We start from the raw sequence: 19461 nt of genomic DNA, 5'->3' as shown, positions 1-19461 counted from the left end.
AGGACCACTGCAGTAATGTAGTCCTGGGAAACAGTCGTCTTTATGAGAAAATGCATATGCATACACATCAACACATAGAGACACAGTGCAGCAGTAATCAGTAAGTAACAAACCAGTATCAATGAGTAACAGCAATATCACTGTACTTTATTAGAATTACAACACTGCCTGCCTAAAATTTGGGTTTACAAAATAAAAAACTTTTCAATAGGGACTTTTTAATAATTCAAATTATTTACATAGACCAAATTATCATTTAAAATTACTTCTTGTTTCCACAATACTTTCTGGCTAAGGAACATAATCAAGTAGGTGAGAGTTTTAATAGTGAGAGAGCATGTGTAATCACTGGCAAAACTGAAGTGACAGTGGAAAAGCCTGCTCTAAATGTAACTACAAAGTTAGATGAACAGGATGAATGTAGAATGGAAAAGAGTTTTTTTCTCTCATTGTCCTAGTTTGCAATGTAATTCATAAAACTTCACCTCATTACTAAAACTCTGCTTACATCTAGTAAAGAAGTAATGAAAGGGAAAAATCACCCAAACCAAACAAGTTCAGGCATTATTAAGAGATGTGTACGGAAAATGGTTTACAGAGTTGAAATGTTATTACTCTAGTAATGGTAAATTATTAATATATACAAAGTATTAATTTACAGCAACGTAGTAATGTAGAAAGACTGTCTGCTTCATCATGCTCTCCTATTGTAGTACAAAATACCACTAGTAGCATAACTCTTCCATCGTCCTTTTGAGGAAGAAGTTAAAGTATATTTATATATAAAAATCAAGAAGTAATGGCAAGGGGAGGACCTAGGTAAAATTTTTTTTTCCTACCATATACTCATCTCATTGCTTTGAATTTTACTCTTTTTTTTTAATCTGAAACTTCCTCATCTTCAAATACTGTTTAAAGATTTCTACGGTGCTGTATGTACTTCATAGGATAGAAACACAAATCTGAACTGTAGTCGATTTATAGTTCTTCAACTTTTGGGGAAATGGAGATGGAGGAAAAATGGTCTTCAGAAGAGGAAAAATTTGGAAACCATTATGTTATATGTGACCCAAAATTTAATTATTAATTGATTAATTAATATTGATTAATTATTGATTAATTTTAGTTTTGCTTTTGCATCAAGAATAGTTTTTCTCTTTGCTCTTCAAAACATTGGAAAGGTTAAAAAGACAAATACATGCAGCCCAAATATTCTGGGAATGTGAAATACTCATTTTTTAGTTTTGTTGTAACTAGTCAGACTTTCCTTATGGTTAATCAGAATTGTGGAGGTGCAGAGAAGAGATGACACCAGTCCAAGTGTTACCGATGTAATCGCTGCTGCTGTTCTTGCAGACTCTGGAACCCAGCAGTGGGCTTTGTTTTATCCCTGCTTATCAAAGTGCACAGAAGATAGGTAGCCTTATTATAAACTAAGGAAAGGATGCTTACTTGTGCTGGATTTTGGTTATTGCCCTTTGAATATATTGTTTCCTGTGAAAAATCATGAGCTTTCTTTCATCAACTATGCACTTAACCCACCTCATCCAAGCAGGTTCCTGTCATTGCTTTTTACCCTCTATTAAATTGATTCTTGCGTCAAAACTTTATTTTACTTGTCAGCCTCTCAAATATATGTGTTTCTCGGGCTGGAATATTCTGATATGTGTTGCTATATTATTTATAATTTCAGAGTTGCTTTGTCAATCATTACCCTGCTTTCTAGCCTTTACTAGTTTAATAAATGGAGTGCCTGTGCTTAACAGTAAAGCAGTTTTCCTGTAAGAATTAATGTTACAGCAGGTGGATGCACACAATTAAAATACATTGAGTTAGTATATATAGTATGTGGGATAAAAGATGGGAGTAGGGTCATCAACTGACGTAGATGCAGGCATTTCAGGTTGGATCACTGTTTCAAAAGATCTCAGCTGATTCTTCTAGAAACTGAAGGCCTAATATAAATCTTCTGTGATAGTTGTTGTTTGCCTCTTTTTGGAGCAGTTACATTTTTACCATCTTCATTTTCACGCTCAGATGAGTCAAATTACTCACAATGAAAGATGTAAAAATGAGGTGATTGTCAGGTATCAGTAAGAAGTAGCACTTCAGTGACAATCCTGATAATTTTCTCCTTCCTTTCCATCCTTCATGCTTCATCATTCATACTCTGCCTGTGTGTATTTAAATATGTGTCTTTTGTAAGTCATTGCATGCATCTATTATGGTTATTCTGATGAGGAAAAACTGCTTTATATGACAAATTGCAAACTATCTTGCTTCTCAGGAATCCACCCTTAATGTATAGTGGGGTCTGCTTTATTACTTTTTCTAAAAATATTTTTACAGTATTAAAATGCTACCAAAAAAATAATGAGTAATTTAAATTTTCATTCCTTTTATGATGGAATAAAATGTATGTAAGATGTGGGGTGCATGTTAAAACTGTAAGACACAATTTACCTTCATGGTTTTGTGAAAAGGAGTAAGTGTAAATATTTAACATGTTGCTTCTATGTTTCAGACAGAATAGATCCAGGGTCCATTGCTAAATAATTTGTACATAGATAAGTGCTTCCCTGAACCTGGGAACAGAAGAAAATAAACTTGATACAAATTAAATAACCCTAGCTCTTGTACTGCTTCTTGTAGAGTTTATCTTATATTTTTATAGCTTTTTCGTAGTCTAAATAGATACATTAACTTTTCACTTTTTTTCCTTGTTAAAAACCAATCTAACCAAGTTCTTTACAATTGCTGTTTTTTCTATCAGCTCTATTCTAGGCATGTTGGTATACTGACCTACTGATATCTATGGACGTGCTGTTATCTAGGAAACTGACACTTGGCCATCACTTAAACCACAGTGATATTAACCATACTTTAGCCATAATCTGTTGTTTGGTAACTTGGTTCTGGTATGCTAATCTTAGTGTTTAAATGGAAAATATTCATAAGTGCATTTTGCTGGGTACCATTTATGGTAGCATTAATTTTAATGTAAAATGCTGGTGCATTTTATTCAGTTGTGCATTTTGCTGGGTAACATCCAAGATAACATAAGGTGTTTTCCTAGAAGGCAATGGTTTAAGAAGAAATTATTCTGTAAGAGTGGTGAGACACTGGCACAGATTGTCCAGGGAAGCTTTGGATGCTCCCTCCCTGGAAGTGTTCAAGGCGAGGTTGGACGGGGCTTTGAGCAGCCTGGTCTGGTGGGAAGTGTCCCTGCCCATGGCAAGGGGTTGGACTGGATGATCTTTAAGGTCCCTTCCAAACCTAACCATTCTAGGTTTCTCTTTTGGTGATTGTTCTTAAGGACTTTTTTGAGTGTGCATATATGTAGGCACTCAGTCTTTGCTCTATGGAGTCTAGAAAATGATGCAGCACAACTTCATAATCAACTTGTGGGCTTTCAGACCAGTTACCTTTGACCTTTTGTTTGCAACAAATAGAGTAGTAATGGCTATCTTTTGAAAGTTTGCAGACTACAACTGGGATTGGAGTAGTGCATGTTTACAATGGAATCACCAAGTCTGAAGGCACTGTCCTGCTCTGGGAAGAGTGTATTTAAGCTGATGAGTAGCATGATGCCTTAGCTGTACAAAAAACAACAGCAGCCTCTAGGGAGTTACAGACATGCCTTCCAGCCTTAACAGTTAGTAACTTTTAAAGGTAGTTGGCATCAAAAAACATGTAGGAGATAATTTCTCTTTAATGTTTTATACATGCATAACTTGAGACAAAAATCTGGATCCATAACACAGTGAAAATTTATCAGAATTTCTTCCACCTGTGTAAACTTCAAAAATAATTAAAAAAAAATTATTTTAAAGATATATTATTTTCTTTTTAAAGAAAGTTATTTTACTGTTCTGCTGCATCTTCAGTTACTTTGAATATTCCTCACCCCTAAACTAGTATCTCAGCAGTTTTGTACAAGAAGTGTTACAGTACAGTCCCTGTCAACAGCTAGCATCCAATTCAAATAAGTATATGTAAGTGAGAGTAACATTTTAAAGAATTGGAAATAAATTTTCTATCATATTTTTGCTTTATTTTGTGCCTCAGACCTGCACAAAAACTTCTTCTGTTGGTCCTGTATCTCTTGCTTTGCCTTGAAGACTGCCAGACTGTCATGAGCCTCGCTTGCTACAGACATGTCGTGGTATTAAGGCCAGATTATCAGTGCTTTCTGTGTTGCTAAAATTATGTAGCAGCTGAGAACAAATATGATCAAATCTTGAAAGCAGGCTAATTTCCCCAACCTATAAACCTCTTTATATATCTCTCTTCCTTCCTTCTCATATTCTTGGAGTTAAAGGGATTCAGAGAGCAGGAAATTTATTGTCTTTTACGTAAATATTATGGGAAAATGAATCATACTATTATTGTGTGAGTAGTCCTGATTCTGCCACTTCTGAACTGTTGAAGACCTTTTTTTGTAACTCTCTTGGAATATAGATTAATTTTTTTTAAATAAATATTTCCATTTTTGTTGTTGATCAAGAAACTGATTATACAGAAAGCAAATTTATTAGTTTAAAATATATTACTGGATTTTCTGTAGTGTTTACAAAGTACTAAAGTACTTCAAGGCCCACAAAAAGAGACTTATACATTTTATGCATTATACTGAACTGCAAGACTGTGCCTGTCAATGAGGGCCTGCCAGACTTGACAGAAGACAGACATTTCTGAAACTTCCAGGTTTCTGCAGGACTGCAAATATCTATATTTTTTTTCTGTCATGGATTTGATAAAAATAAACTTATAAAAATTCTGATATCCCAATCAAAGAATTGGGGTATCAGAAGCAAACAGTGTATCTGACCGTAGTCTGCTTTCAACTTGAAGTGCTTCTAAACATTTCTCCTTGACTCATATAGGAAGTGAGAAGCTGAGAGTAGCATTCGCTCTCTTTTTTGCTTGTTTGTTTTTTTGTTTTTGTGTTTTGTTTTATAAAAACCTGCCTTCTTCATAAACTCTTGTAATTTCCAAGTCTGAAAATTTCGAATAAATTAAATTCAAAGCTTATTTTTTTTCTGTAGTGTCCTGAATCAGTGAAATTTGTTTGCTGTAGTGTCCTGCATGGTGAAGGAAGTCCTGCTAAGCCTGACTTGCACTGTTAAAAAATGTGTAGCTAGCCAACAAATTTGTTCTCTGCTCATTAGCCTGTGTAAACTAAAATCATGTTGCTTTCAGAGTTAATTTTTGATGTTGCTCACAGTTTATGTAAAAGCTATGTTAACATTTTGCAAAGAAACCATCCTTCAAAGCTCTAGATTGGAGAAGTGATAACATTTTCGTTTCCCAAGTGTCAAGCATGTTTTGAGCAGGTTAAAAATGTGAATTATTTCCAAGATACCAGTTAAGAAAAATAAACCACCGATAACTAAGGAGAGTGTCTTTTCATCACTTGTAAGCAGGTTGTGCTCATTTTTGGGGTGTCTGTGCCCAGGTGCTGGCAGCGTGGGGCTGCAGGTGCCAGTCATGGCCGGTTCCAGCAGACTCCAAGGGACCCACCGCAGGGCACAGCTGAGCCCCCTAGCCAGGCTCCTGGTGTCTCTGTAAAAGCATTTTTAAGCAAGGGCAAAACCACTGTGCAGCAGTTGAGAGAGAGATAGGAGTAAGAAGAAAAGTGTGGGGAAACACCCCTGCAGAGACACCAAGATCAGAGCAGAATGAGAGGAGAAGGTGCTCCAGGGAATGGAGCAGAGATTTCAATGCAGCCCATGGAAAGAAAGCTGATATCCACACTGCAGCCCTAGGAGGACCCCACAGTGCAGCAGATGGATGGAGCCTTAAAGGAAACTGTGGCCTGTGAAGAGGAGCCAGGTTTATCCTGGTAGGAACCACAGTCCATGGGAAGGACTCATGTTGGAGCGGTTTGTGGAGGACTGTATCCTGTGGAAGGGACCCCACATTGGAGTGAGGGAAAAGTGCGAGGAAGGAATGGGAGAGCCGAAGCGTTATGGACTGACTGCAGCCTCCATTCCTCACCCCCCAGGAGGCAGAGAAGTTTAGAAAAAAAGCAGTTAAGTTGAGCCTGGGAAGAAGGGAGACTAGGAGGAAGAGGTTTTTAGGTTTTGTCTTTGAATTTTCCCTGTGTCAAGTCTGTTTTGCCTGTTACAGTAATTGCTGAATGACTGCCCAGTTTTTATCTCAACTGGTGAACTTTTCCATCTTATTTTCTCCTCCTGTCCAGTTGAGGAGGAGAAGTGAGAAAGTGGCTGTGTGGACATCTGGCAGCCACCAAGGTCAACCCACCACAGCTAGTTTTAGTTTTGAATTTTAAAGTTACAGCTTTCATTGATATTTTACTTTTGGTATTTTAAATCCAGAGAAATGTTTTGCTAGCTTATTGCAAATTTTATTAGTAGGTTATTTTTCTTTTTAACTTTAGCTAGCTATTTAGACTGGAAATAAGAGTAATTTAGAACAAAAGGGCAATTCTTATTGAAAAGCATGAGTAATACAACAGTACTGATAGTGTTTTTGAAAACACCAGTGTTGCAAATGAAAAGAGAATTTGTGTAAGCTGCACTTGCATTGGCAAATACATTTGTCCGATTGCTGAACAGAATGCTTTTCTTGAGGAGAGGAAATAGCCTGAAGGACTGAATGTATTTTGACATCTCAAAGATTAGCTGATTAATTGTACTTGTGATGGCAATGCAGAAGCAAGAAGTGAAGCAGAGACCACAAAATCATCAGAACTGCATAGGGCAAGTAGTTCTGAGAACAGCAAATGGCATCAGGACCTTCGAGTAATATGGATGATCACTCTGATAGATTCTGTCAGCTGATAGACTCTGATATTAAGTCATGGAGCCTATATTCCCTATTGGAATCTGATACTAATAAAATGGAATAATGCTTTTTTCTTAAGTTCTTATCTGCAATATAAAAGTAATCAAGTCTGAAACTATTTGAAGCAAAAGAGGGCTATAAACTTGAGGCACCTTCTGTTTCATCTACAGATTGCTTTCTGACACTCTGTTTCTCATTTCCTACATTTTAGTAAGGTATAGAGATGCTTCTAGCTAAAAGAAAATAGTGTAATTAATTTCCGCTACTTTTATTTTCTGGTGGAAATACATCTTTTTTGTTAATTTTTAGTGCATTATATTCTATGATATTCTGCTATATGTGTACTTGCCATTTCATGCATATACAAAGCCTATTGTTAGAAGCTGAATATGCGTATGTAGTAATTTACCTTATGCATATGGTAAGTACATGAGATAGTGGTTCTCTACAGTAGTTACTCATTTACATACTTATTTTAAATAAACATTACACACCCATTGCATGCACTTCTGTGTTTATATGTAACCTAAGAAATTAGGACGTCTTTACACTAGGAAAAGGAGATAAAGGATGGGAGAGTATTTGAAATCAAAAGGTTTTTTTGTGCTCAGGAATTGGAAAAAAATTAGCGATGCCAGAATTAAAACATGGAAGAGTATTTCGTATCTTATTTTCCATGAGTATGTCTTTATTTCTAAACTGTGTTGAAAAAGTAGCCTTCAAAATTTCTTGATTAGTAAGGTATCTGCCAAAAAATATATAGGAACTTTATTTCTCACTTTATTGAATGCAGAGATGTCATCTTACAGTGCACCTCACCATACTCATATAAAATGTTTCAATACAGTGACCAAGAATTATGATTTTTTAAAATTCAGAGTATTATCAACTCTTGTCCCTTAATAACATTTCTCAGGCTATTAGATTGGCACTACATTTTAACAGAAATCAAATGTAGGAGGAAAAAAAAGGTTTTTTTGATTGACATTATTAATTGTTATCCCAATCATACTACCATGGCATTTTCTGAAAATTTTGAGTGCTTATGCTGAAAACTTACATCGAATATGCAATCTTGCCTCTGAAGCAAGATAATACTATTTTCCCATCTCTTGGTGCTTCATCACTGTCTAATCTCTTTCTCCTTCCCCAGTATATTTTGTCCATCCCTATAGGTGCTTATTCTGATGTTAGACTTCTATAAGTGGCCTTCATCTCCAATTATATCCCATTGTTTTTTGCTTGCAGCTGTTGAAAACAGCTAACTTTACTTTACTAGCTTTACTGCTAACTTTAGATGCCAGTCTGTTTTGTTCCAGGAACAAAGTGGTTCTTTGCTCTAGAAACTTTCAATGCATTGGATGCATGCTAAAACTGGATAATTTGTCATGAAGTGGCCATCAGAAGTGATCCAGAGATTATAAAGTTCACAGATACAGAAAAGCTCTCTTCCTTTCAAGTTGTTCATTTCAAAAGAAGAGTTGAGCCTGGTTAATATTCCCTCCTCTGGTATGCCTGGAATGAAAAGTAGTGCTGAATTCTTTGCACACCCATGGCTTCAGGAGCAGAATATCCTCTTCTGACAGACAGCATTTGGACTGGGCGATATAATTTATCAAGAGGACCTCTAATACAAAGAGGAGAGAGGAAGGGATGTGCCTCTTTCTTTCTGAGAGAACTTCCACAGTATTTCGCAGTAGTAGAACCTTGCTGAAATAAAATTTCCTTTCTTCTGAATTTTCAGTTATGCACCATTTAAAATGAGAGTCTTTCTTCCTCTAAATGAGGTAAAAACCTTACCTTTCTAATGAGTCAAATATACCTTAATATGTAGAACAGAAATGCTTGCTAAAGCATATGGATGAGTCAAGAAAGATCCAAATCTTTCTATACAGTAGGATTTCTGTATCTCACAGTTATTTCCATTTCACATTGTCATTTCCATATGAATTTCCTTCATTTCAGAAGACTCTGCAGTCTGAAAGATAAAGTTTTGCTCCCTGCTTCATTGTCCATGCTATCTTCAGGGTGAATTGTGTTTAAAAAAAACACTATCCAGGATCCCTTTAAGGCAGTGAGGCTTGGTAGAACTCCCCAGATTGTTACATATGTTTTTCTGTCTTACTTTTTAAACTTTTTCGTCCTGTAAATGTTACAGTATTTCTGTTACGTGAAGTGTTTAGTTCTGAAAGCAAGGCAATGAAAATAAAATCAGAAGGGATGCATCTTTTTACACATACGAATACCTACAGTATTGTGTTTAAAAATTTGAAATACTGTTTTGTAAGGTTTTGATCTTGTTGCTCTTGTCACCATTAAGCAGTGTACGCTTCCAGTTGATAGCAGTCTGGTGACCAGTAACACCCAGGTCCTCAGATGGGCTGAATTCATTCTCCTTGTCTTTTGGAGGGAGAAAGTGGAGTCTTGAAAGGATTTTGATGGATACACAGAAGGAGAAAAAGCTACTAATTTTTCTAGGAGTATTCTCTTCAGAGATCCAAAATAGAAAATAGCAAAAGGGAAATGAGGACACAATCTAGATTTAGGTGAACCTACGTTGACTAGAATATGAAACTGCAGAAAATGCTTGGAGCCCTGTCCCTTCCAAGTTGGGTATACTTCTATAATGTCACTATGCCCATCCAACTCGCCTCAGAGGCAAGTTTTCAATTTGTTAACAATGTAGTGCAATTTCTTGACCTTTTAAAGACAAGAAAGGCATTTATCTATGGCTGCCATTTTTATGAAGTGTATGGCTTTCCCTCAGTTTTCTTCTTTCCAACTTGTGGAACTAGTAAGGCAGGGGAAAAAATTGACGGCAGAGAGGCACTTTGAGACCTGCGATGTTAATTATTTGACTGAATTCTTTCACTTTCAGAAATAAAGCCAGTAAACTCTCTGACTTTACATGTAAGACTCCTGGTTGTCTCTGATGATGAAAATTATTAAGAAAGAAATTAAATTTTTCTTGCATGAGATATTTCTCTATAACTTTTCAGTAGGTTCAGTTCATAAGGTTGTTGCTTAGTTGAATTGTTGTTTGCATTCTTTTTTATTGTTGCAACTCCATTTCTTTCTCAGGCTGATGTTATTGATCTGTGCCTTCAGCATTGTAGTTCCTTTTTTTTTGGCATCAGCCTTCCAATACCCTAGTGGGACTGTTGGAAGTGCTTCTGATTTACTGCTCTCCCATTAATATATCTGCCTATGACAGCTAAGATTTTGCCAGAGGGGAAAAAGTACTTATACCTCATCAAACAGTAGCAGTTTGAATAAAAAATTGTAGTCCTTTATAAGAAACTAGAGTTGCTGCCCACAACCTAAATTAATTTCTAGTTTTACGACAGAATCCATCTTGATTTTACTAAAATCAGGCTTCCATGCTTCCGAAATTAGAATTGCTACTCTAAGATATTAATTTACATTTTATTTGAAATCATTTATATTTTCAAATAGACAGATGTAGTGGTTTATTATACTATTATACTATGTGCCCACTTGCTTACTGTTACTGCATAATCTGTAGAATTTTAGTACAGTCTTTGAATAACCTGATTAATGTTTAATATTCAAATGCTACATACTCTGATAAAATGTGTAATTGACTGGCATTCTTTGGTATGATTCACTTGGCTAAAATCTCTATTTAGATTGAGCTGGAAGTTGGGAGTTAGTTTTTGTTTTAGCAGCAAAATCTAGCTGAAACAATGCCAAATAAAAGTACAGTAATTTTGAACAACGGGAAAAAATTTGTTCTGTGGATTCTGTGTTTAAAGGATATAGGGGTTTGTTTGTAATTGCATTCTTGGTTGTGTGTTCCCTTTTATTGGAAGTAATTATGTTCATACCTGACTTAGCTCCGTTTCCTACAAGTTTTTCTAAACTGTTTTGAGACCAAAGTTTTGGCTGGCTTTTTTTTTTTTTTCCCCCCTTCTTTTTAATGAACTTATATAACCCTTTGCTATTGTACTTCAGCACTTACATGGAAATATACAAATATTCAATTTGGATGAAAAGCCCTTGCTATGAGTATATACTTTATTTCCTCCTCCAGTGCATACATTTTTTCATTTACTTTAAGCTTTCTCAGAATAAATTCAGTTTTAATATATCTGTACTTGAAGCACTTGCATTAATCACTGTCTCTGCAGAGGTGTGATATTACAGTGGAACTTTAAAAGTACTAGTGTACAAATAAAAGAAAAATAATTGTATTTGGATACACCATTGATCCAGACTGCAACTGAATATATTGAGAGAAATGCTGTTGCTCTTCGGTTGCATGGCTAAGACCAACAGTGTCCCCTGCAGGTGAATCAAGGAGATTTCTTAACTTTTCAAGTGGATAACTGAGACACACAAGATAAGTTACTTATTGAAAATGGGAAGGTCTGGTTTAATATCTTTCCAATGAATGTCTTAAATCAATTTCGCTGCTTATTCTTGTTATGAAATTAACTGCAAATATGTCATCCAAGATATTTTTTAAGATGTGCATGAAGTAATGAAAAAGAAGTAATGAAAACTTGTTTGCTGTGAGTGTTTTCATAGAGGTGAAGACTCATTGTTTATCGATGATTCATCTCAATTCATTGTGGTAGAATATTGCAGAAGTAAATCTGAAGTAAAATGTCAAAAGTATTGCATTTGGGTTAAAAAAAAATCAAATTAGTAAACACTTTCAATTTGTATATATAGGAGATTGCTCTTAGATTACTGCATCTGTTACTTCGATACAATAAGTATTAACAATGCCAAAGTTTTTCATAAAGAAGAATAAAATACAAATGTAATTTGTGTTAAAAGAGAGGACTGCTGTTCTTCACTCATTTTTTGAGACTTCAGCATCTTTCTTTGTCTATTGCCAGGTTTGTAATTAATTAAAAAGAAAAAGTTACTTATTCCTTGACTTTTACATGACTGGGTTTCGCTGAGTCAACTTCTGTCTTTACATTTGCATGAAGGATTTTTAGTTGTATTATTGCACTTATGTGATCATCCAATGGCTACTGAATCACATGTGAGTTGCAAAGTACCTGTAATGTTTTAAGCTGTGAATACTAGCGACATTGTCAGAGAGACTGCTGTATAATACAGGTGCATGATTGTTAGAAGATAAACTTGGCTGGAGCTGCTAAGTTGCTTTCCCACTTCTACAGTAGAGTGCTGCAGTTCCTCTGGGAAAGCTGCCTTTGAGCTTCCTATTCCTTTTATGTCACTCAGGTGTGAGATATATATATATAAGAAAGTATTTTCTTAAGAAAATACTTAAGACAGTGTCATCGAAAACCAAATGGTTCTTAGTGCATAGTGCTAAGCACAAGATTTTTTTGCTGCTCCTTCCACTTATTTGATATTGCTTTATTGTGTTGCAGACAATCCATCTTATTTAATTGTATGCTTGCCAAGTTGTATTCACTGCTACATCTCTCAAAACAAATAAATGTTTCATTGATTTGGTAACCTTGGTATTGGAGCAGGGGGGCAAGAGGAGAATTGCTAAGGTAGTAGGAAGTTTCAAAGACTTTTCAATTGTGTGCTAATATGTAAATATTGTAGATCTGGCATTATAGCTATAATAAGTTCAGTTAGCTTAATTTGTTTATGTTGTGCAGCATGATTCTTGAGTTTTAATCTCTTATGTGGAAGTAGAGTCTTTGTTTAATGTGCTTCAGAAAGTGCATTGTGGGTAAGGGTATTATATATATGATTATTAAACAAAATGGTCTGGTGTTGAAAACTGCTCAAATAGCATGGTAATATTTCCACACTCCTTTGTAAATCACTTAATGAGGATATGATACTAATGAGTTAAGTAAACTACTTTAGTAATTTTAATCTAGATTGAAAACTCAGTCTTTCGGACTTTGAGTCTCTGTGAACTTGTTATTCCTAGTTGATGCCTCCAAGCTCAAGAGGGGTTCATCCTGAGGAGTAGGAAGTCAAACAGAGTCTGCAGGACAAAAACAGGCCTGCAGGACAAAAAGCAAACATGAAAAGGAAGCATGCAAGAAGTTGGTGCAGGAACAGGCCACCTGGAAGGAATGTAGTTGCTGTTTGAGAATTAAGGGACAGGGTTAGGTTAACATCCTTTGATCCTTCGTCATGGAACAGAGGGCACAAGTTTGGGAGGAGTGGTTGGCAGATGCTTGTACAGTTTTTCAAAGGGACCTTGACTAGCTGGAGAAATGGGCCAACACAGATCACATGAAGTTCCAAAGTTAAATGCTATGTCCCACACAAAAGTGGGGGAATAATCCTATGTACCAGTCCAGGCCAGGGGCCGATCAGCTGGAAAGCAGCTTCCCAGAAAAGATACAGATGTTCTGGTGGACAACAAATTGAACATGAGCCAGCAATGTCCCCTTCAGTCTGGGCTGCATTCACAAGAGCATCGCCAGTAGCTCAAAGGAGGTGATCGTTCCTGAGTGCTGGGTCCAGGTTTGGGCTTCCTGTTATGAGAGGAACAAGTCTGGCAAAGAGCCACGGAGGTGATTAAGGGCTAGGAACATCTGACACATGAGGAGTGAGAGAGCAAGCTGGGGTCATTCATCCTGGGTATGAGAAGGCTCAAATAGATGTGATCAATGTGTATGAGTACATTGTGTATATGTGTGTAAAGAAGACTGAGCCAGACTTCAGCAGTGTCCAGTGAGAGGACAAGAGGCAATGGGCACAAACTGCAATACAGGAAATTCTCTGTAAAAAAGATTTTCCCTTTTTTTTTTTTCTTTTTTTTTTCCCCTGGGAGGGTGGTGAGACACTGGAAGTTTGTCTAGAGAAGTGGTGGAATCTTCACCTTAGATGTACTCAAAAGCTGGCTGGGTACATTATTGAGTAGACTCCTCAAGGTGACCCTGTTTTGAGCAGTGGTTTGGACTGGGAGATCTCCACGGGTGCCTTCCAACCTTATCCATTCTGTGATTCTGTGAAATTGAAGATTACTCTATTTTGATGTAATTTTCTGTGTGATATTTACTGCATGTATCAATAAAAGATGAGCAAGGTACCATTTTAGACACCGTTTTGCCTGCTGCAATGTTCCTCTATAATGATTAAAGATGACATTTTGTCAAACAAATTTCAGTTTTTCTTTTCCAGTGATGGAAGGCTAATAAACAGTATGTTCTTCCTATTTTTATATGTGAAATTAAGACTAAAAATCCTTAAGATACATTGTCTGAATTTTAAATTTTGAAGTACAATGAATAAGTAACAAGAAAGAATGCCTCAATTGAAGTTCTTAGATTAATAGCAAAGAATCTGAAATTTATGTACTTCATGGTATGAACTAGCTGCTCATCTGCATATGAATAATTATCTAATTTATTAAAAACACCAAATAAAATATTATTATAGGGTTTCATCTCTAAGGCTTTTTTTGGCACTGAGGATATAATCTTCAGTAAAACTTGTAGGAATTTTTTCAAAAGTGTCTGTTATCATTAATATTTTATTAGTGAAGAACTTGGAAGAATGATTTACTTCTGTTGGTTTTAATGGTCTTTTATAGCTGAAAGATTCTGTGTAAAAGGAATTCACGTGTCTATAAAATTACTGAGTAACTGTTTTGCACTTCCAAATACTTTTTTTTTTAAAGCACAGTAAATTTTACAGGATAAAAAACCAGTCTTTTATAGTTAATGCAAATGATGCATTAAGTTAGACCCTTCTCCCAGAGTACAATTTAAAGGTACTCAGAAGTCCAATTATCTTTGATTTAGACATAAAAATTGCAGAATAACAGCTGTGCTTGCTGAGTGAATATTCCTCTGCAAAAAGATAGCTTATTTGAGTAGAGTTGAGGACAGGTTACTCAGATAATATTTGCCTCTTCTGGCTTTTTTTTGAATTTTGCTGCTTCTGGTCAGTTGAAAATTGATTACAAAATAGCATCAAAGCAATTTAGAATTTATATCCTCTAAGTTGTCATTCTGCATGTAACCAAATATTTTAGGTTGTTTATCACTTATGACTATTTGTGAAACAAAAAAGCACATTGTACTTCAAATTAATACTTATAGATATTGCAGATGATCATGATAAATTTGACTGCATTTAAAAGTACAGATTTTTCTATGCTATATTTCAAAACATTTGTAAACAAACTTTGACACTGAAGAATGACTACATGCAATAACTATATTGAAATATACTGAAATTTACAGTAGAATTAGAGTGTACACAATATTAGTATAAAGTATTATTAGTATAATAATGAAAGTATTTTATTAGCATAAAGTGTATAATAGTATATACTATAGCTTATAGTATTAGCAAAGTGTATATTAGTAGTATGTTAAATGCCCAGAAAGCCAACCATATCCTGGACTGTATCAAAAGAAGTGTGCCCAGCAGGTCAAGGGAAGTCATTCTCCCCCTCTGCTCTTGTGAGACTCCACCTGGAGTACTGCATCCAGCACTGGGGCCCCCAGTGTAAAAAGGACATGGACCTGTTGAAGCAAGCCTAGAGGAAGGCCACAGATACGATCAGAGGGCTTGGAGCAACCTGATCTGGTGGGAAGTGTCCCTGACCATGGCAAGGGGGTTGGACTGGATGATCTTTAAGGTCCTTTCCAACCCAGACGATCCTATGATTAATATAAATTATAAGTAGAATACATTATTTTTGATATGTATGTATTTGTTTAGAATTGAAATTTGAAAGTTTTTTTGATTGAAGTTTTGAGGGTGTTTACCTTAGTGTGAGTACAGCATTAAATGCAGTTATGTATACTAAGCTGATCATAAAACTGTACAAAATAATAAAGAATTCATCTAATTTGCCCTTCTGCAAAAAACAGATGAAATACATATATCCCACTATTGATAAATATTGGTCTAATTTGATCTTAAAACATCCTGATCACGAAGCTTTCCTATACTTCCTGGTGAATCTCCTTCAGGGGTTATCTCTCTTTGCTGTCAGAAGATTTATTCATTATAATTAACAGAAATCTATTTTCAATATAAATCCTACTGAACTTTTACTACCACTTTCCTTATCTGAATGCCTTCCTTTCCCAGCTGCTGCTGTTTGCTTTTCGAAGACTCTTGTAGTTATCTCTGTTCAGTCACATTTATTTAGCCTAAGCATCAATTCATTTAAACTTTTCTTAAAGGTCATGCTTCATTTATGTTTAGTCATTCTCATTTTTCACTTCTGGACTCTCTGTTGGTTTGCACTTCTTGAATTAAGTTGCCCAAAACATAATGTATTGCCCCAAGGTCGTACTGCTGCTGAGCAGAGTAGAAGGTCTATTTAGCATGTCCAAATAACAGCATTTCTGTTCCAATATTTCATTTTTTGCAACAACATAGCATTTTTGTTTCATATGCAGACTGTTCTGCTTTCCCTTTTCCCTGTCCAACTACTGTCTTGCCAGTTGTTTTACATCCTGTATTTGTTGAGATAATTATTCCTCAAGGTCAGTCTAATCTATTTTGGCTTTATCTGTGTAAAAGTTAGGTAACTATTCTAAACTAGTTGCACAGACTTGTAGGGAGAACACTACAGAGAAAATCTTCTAAGCTCTATTCATATTAAGACAGATTAAATGAACCAGCTAGAGGGAACCTAGACAACTAGTTTAGATGGTGAATTTTTAAATTAGCAGATCAGATGGGCAAGATGAATCTCATCCTTAGTGTAGAATCTTAAAATCGTATTACTGAATTTTATTCATTAATGCATCTGTTCTTTAACTTAAGGCATTTTTAAATTCTTGCTCCATTCTCCAATGAATTTCCAGCTCTATGCAGCATAATATCAATTGACAGTTTAGCAAGTGTAATCTTTAGTCTGTCATTAGAATTATTTGTTAAAATACTCATTAGTATTGAGGTGGATAGACTCCTGTGGAACTCCATTTCATTTGATCCTTTCATTACAGCAACAAACTGTTGGTATTTCCTCTGAGTGTATTAAGGATCTTGCTGAAGTCCAAGGTGTGTACTGGTTTTTAGTTAATGCAACTGAAGAATTTAAAATAGGCAGTCATACTGTAGGTCTGTTGCAATCACCTTTGACACTTGTTATCATTAGTATTAGTATATATAATTTTCTCTGGAGTGTAGACTTGAAAGCAAACTTCATGAAATCGCATTTGTGATTTGGGCTGTTGTTTTGTGAATGGGTGTCACAAAATTGACTCATAATGCAATATCTGTTTAGCATCAGCATCTCAGCCAAACCGAGAAACCTTTCTTCAGCTGACATTTAGTATGCCTCTGAGTCTGTGATTTGCATTGATTCTCAAAAAAAAAAACCCTGGTTTGAGATAAAACAAAAATTACTTGCTTCCACTCGCATATAAATCTGTAAAAGAGAATAAAACTGTTGAGTAAAGCTGTGCTAAAAAGGATATTTGGAACAAAAACTCACTGTTGCAACCTGATCTTTCTTCACATAATATTGGGTTAATTGGGGTAGTGCTTTACAGAAGCAGAACAGAGGAGTAAAAAACTGACAACAGCTTCTTGAAGAACAGTTCTTCACTTTTAGAGCAAAAGTTATCTCTGTGTTTCAGAGAATAGGTATTTGATCGCTAATTTTTTTCAGAGGAGCACAGACTCTCTCTTCCCTTCTCTCTGGCTAATCTTAAATTAAATATAAAAATAAGTAAATAAATAAATGGCTATAATTATGCTAACAGAAGTTATTCTGAACCTTTTACATTTAATATAAAGTTGATAATGAGATGTGCAGGACAACTGTGATGAGCCTTAAAAATGTGCCAGTATAAATGCATTGGAAAAACTGGTAGCTGAGATAGTCCTTTATCTTTGTCACCTAACATTGTGAAACCCAAGCCTAAAGTTTCCCTGCAGAACAGAAGATGAATGACTTTGAAACCCTTTTCCTTGCAGCTTTGAAAGAAAAAGAAGAAAAAGGTACAAACAAACCACCAACCAAGCAACAATATTGTGTTTCTCAGAAATGTCAGTGTACTTCCAAGAAATCTTCTTACGCTTAGTTTTTCCTTGAAAATTCTTATCCACTAAACAAACTATCAACTTTAGCCCAAATATTGCTATAATTATGTTTAAAAACATACACAAATACACTCTATGCTCATGTTTTGTTGTTATTCTACTGCCTCTCTGTTCTACATGCAAAGGAACTTGAGGAGAAGAAAATGCGAAATAACACTGGGAAGACTTGAAAACAAGCAGGCTGGATGCAGTCTCAAGAGACTGTTCCTGCTGAAAGTTGTCAGATTTGATTAAGGGAGCAATTGGCATCAATCAGACCTGACAGTAATGTATCAGAGGTTAGTATAACTGTAATTAGTGAACTGATTAACAGCAAAGAGGAAAAGAGAGTAATGTTTTGGATCAAACTCCTTTAAAACATTTAGATCATTATTTAAACATGAAGGCTGAGTGACTAATTATATATTTTACAATACAAGAGCTAAATTTCACAAAGCGTGCAAGCTGTTCTTCCACACTATCGTTGTTAAAATAAGATTTGTACTGACTCTAAACAGACCGTTTTTTCCTAGAAAAAAAATAGAGGACAGGTGCTCTTATCATATTACTTGTCATTACAGCTATTGTGATCCTAATGTATATTGTTTGTCATAGTATCTTCTCTGATTAATGTAACTACTCCACATGTAAAGCTTTATATTCTTTTAGTAAGAATATAAAAAACTTCAATGCTTTCACAGCAGCAATAAAAAGGAATTATTCTATCCGATTTATCAGCATGACTGCTTGTACTGGGTTTGATTCCATTTTATTTTGACTCTGTTAGAGACCAATGTATTGAGGTTTGAAAGTAGTATTGAAGCTTATAAATGAATTTTGTAATCGCTGGGACATCCAGGTCTGTGCCGAAAACATAAAATTCTGAATCTTAGCATACAGGCTCACATCTGTTAATCCTAACTGTGAAATAAATAAAATACTATTGAAACAATCAGTTCAAAGTACATGTGAGATGTGTCATAAGTATCTTACTCTGCTAAAGAGGTGTGCTGATATATTGTAAATCAATTCTCTTTTCATGAGCTGGACTAGCTGGGTTCTGTAAAGAAACTAAATCGTCTGTAATTATATGAGTTCCTAGGATTAAGTTACAAAATGTGCTGAACAATGTTACGTTTTTTTAGTTAAAAATTCATTTGCCATTTTAATGAGTTCTGAGTGGTAGCTGTTACAATTTTTGTTGTTCATTTGTTGATTTCTGGACCTTTTGTTGAGTGATTATTGGTGTTAGCTTTGGTGGCTTACTAATTGCTGTTAATATACATCCATATAATGCACCCGTTAGTCTTTTAACATGAAAAACTCTATCTTTTATGTAGATACTTTTCGTAAGCATAGTCTTATTACTGAATATTTCTAAGATACTTTTATTTATATATACGTATGTAGATGTATATGTGATCCTGTATTGCCATTACTTTAGGCTCAAATAGATGTTAACATTTGGTATAACATCCTCTGCTCACCCAAATGGGCACACTACTCATCTGCATATCTTTGTATTGTAAGGAATCTGCTTTACTGGGGACATAATTCTGTTTTAACTGTGTGAAACACAGCATGAGATCGTTGTCTCTGATTTATGAAAAACAAAATGTTTGTATTCATTATTTATTGCTCCCTACCTTCCTACCTCAAATTCTTGTTTTGAATTGC

The 19461-nt window shown here is 35.3% G+C and overlaps 1 protein-coding gene across 1 annotated transcript in view; it reads left to right on the top strand.

Annotated features, from left to right (window-relative positions):
- LOC104538929 (activating signal cointegrator 1 complex subunit 3-like) overlaps window positions 1–19461 on the top strand; it is a gene marked incomplete at its 3' end in the record, with an annotated part of 145929 nt that overhangs the window by 53872 nt on the left and 72596 nt on the right.

Source organism: Mesitornis unicolor, unplaced genomic scaffold, assembly GCF_000695765.1.
Source record: "Mesitornis unicolor isolate BGI_N332 unplaced genomic scaffold, ASM69576v1 scaffold9834, whole genome shotgun sequence".
Classification (NCBI taxonomy): Eukaryota; Metazoa; Chordata; class Aves; order Mesitornithiformes; family Mesitornithidae; genus Mesitornis; species Mesitornis unicolor.
Note: the sequence above shows the minus strand (reverse complement) of the source record. Positions and strands in the feature narration are given on the sequence as shown.